The sequence below is a fragment of the Capsicum annuum genome, chromosome 11 (assembly GCF_002878395.1).
Source record: "Capsicum annuum cultivar UCD-10X-F1 chromosome 11, UCD10Xv1.1, whole genome shotgun sequence".
Lineage (NCBI taxonomy): Eukaryota > Viridiplantae > Streptophyta > Magnoliopsida > Solanales > Solanaceae > Capsicum > Capsicum annuum.
Window position 1 is genome coordinate 99,005,407 of NC_061121.1, and position 965 is coordinate 99,006,371.

At 37.5% G+C, this 965-nt stretch overlaps 1 non-coding gene across 1 annotated transcript; it reads right to left on the minus strand.

Moving 5' to 3' along the window:
- Positions 1-248: 248 nt before the first annotated feature.
- On the minus strand, positions 249-355 carry LOC124889040. Its single transcript, XR_007047658.1, has one exon. It is a non-coding gene; the product is annotated as a small nucleolar RNA R71 (small nucleolar RNA).
- Between the last annotated feature and the right edge of the window lie 610 nt (positions 356-965).

The following is a 965-nucleotide window of genomic DNA, read 5'->3' on the forward strand; positions in this document are numbered from 1 at the left end:
CTATGGGGGAGTTTCTCAGAATTTCACACGATGATTCGCAGCAGTACTTATAGACCTTCCTGGAAATAAGCGATACATACATTCCTGAAGATATGAATGTTGATTATATCAAATTGGCACTCTTTCCCTTTTCTCTAATGGGGGAATCAAAGAGGTGGTTACATGATGAACCACCACACTCCATCACTTTATAGGAAGATTGTGCTCGGAAGTTCCTTATTCAATTCTTTTCATCCCAGAAGACTGCAAAATTGAGGAGTGAGATATTGAGCTTCAAATAGAAAGATTGAGAAAATCTCTACCAAGCTTCGGAGAGATTTAAGGGCATGCTCAGAAAGTATCCTCATCACCATCAATCAAATGTTGTTTTGGTACACATATTTATAGAAGGACTTGAGTCTAATACAAAGATTCTCTTGGATTCAGCTGCAGGAGGCCAGGATTTGGAGAAAACGTATGAAGAATTGTATACATTGCTGAATTGAATCGCATAAGGGAATCTTGATTGACATACAAACTCAAAAAATGCTCCTAAGAAGGTTGTAGGGGTTTGGAAGGTTGATCAATTGACAGTATTACAAGGATAGATTGCAGCAATGCAGAATAATATGACTACTCAGCTCAATAACTTAAATTTAGGTGCAACACAACTGACATCCATAGCAAATACAATTCAACAAGTATATTCGTGGTGTGAAGTTTGTGGAAGTGGTGAGCATAAAGCAGATGCATGTTTTGTTAATCCAGATTTAGTCAACTATGTAGGGAATGGAAATCATCAGGGTCAACAAAATTTTGGCAGTACATATAATCCAAATTGGAGGAATCACTCTAATTTCTCATAGGGTGGAAATCAGGCATAGAATACAAATTAGTATAAGGGATCAGTACAATCAAATCCACAGCTGGATCAGAATAATCAGGCGACTGCTCAGAATAGTAATGTGGAGGAGTTGATTAAGAAG